We start from the raw sequence: 738 nt of genomic DNA, 5'->3' as shown, positions 1-738 counted from the left end.
GCACGAGCCTATTGGAAAGGAGTCCAGTCTCGGGCCCAGGTTTGAGTGGGTAGACCGGTGCAGTGGCATCCTGCTGTCTTTTTGTTGGGGATGAGACCGATTGGTCTTACGGACTCCCACTTTAGATTGCTTCAGGGACTCTTACAAGCTGCTCGTATTAACTTGGCGCAGAGTTGGAAGTCCCCTAAGGTTCCTTCGATGGTGAGGTGGATATCAAAAGTCTGGTATATAAGTGAAATGGAACGCTTGACTGCGGAGAAAAAGAAACTCTTGGCTAAGTGGGAGAGAGTGTGGAACCCGTTTGTAAATGCATGTCCGGTTTGAAATAGATGGGTGACTATGTCTTGTGCATTGACCTTGTTTGAATGTTGGAGAGATACAGGGTGGGAAAGGGTGGGATGGGACTTAGTGGGAGGGGGTTTAAATGAGAAGAATGGAATGGAGGCTTAGAGGGAAGGGAGGAACTAGGGAGGGTTTACATAAATTTCAAAAACTATATAGGTTTAAAAAAAAAAAAACTTAAGGGTCATTAGGTATTTGTTTGCAGCATTGACCACGAAAATGACTACTGTATTTGGTTTGTAATGTAGGGCTGACAGATTGAAGCCTGATTAATGTTAAGTTTTGTAATACTTTTGCTGGTGTGTAACGGGCTAATATACTTTGTCAATGCTAAATAAAGACCTTAATAAATTAAAAAAAAAAAATACATAGGTTTGCATCATGCACTCGGGACAA

The sequence above is a fragment of the Microcaecilia unicolor genome, chromosome 11 (genome assembly GCF_901765095.1).
Source record: "Microcaecilia unicolor chromosome 11, aMicUni1.1, whole genome shotgun sequence".
Lineage (NCBI taxonomy): Eukaryota > Metazoa > Chordata > Amphibia > Gymnophiona > Siphonopidae > Microcaecilia > Microcaecilia unicolor.
The sequence above is the reverse complement of the archived record's forward strand: the minus strand, read 5'-3'. Positions refer to the sequence as shown.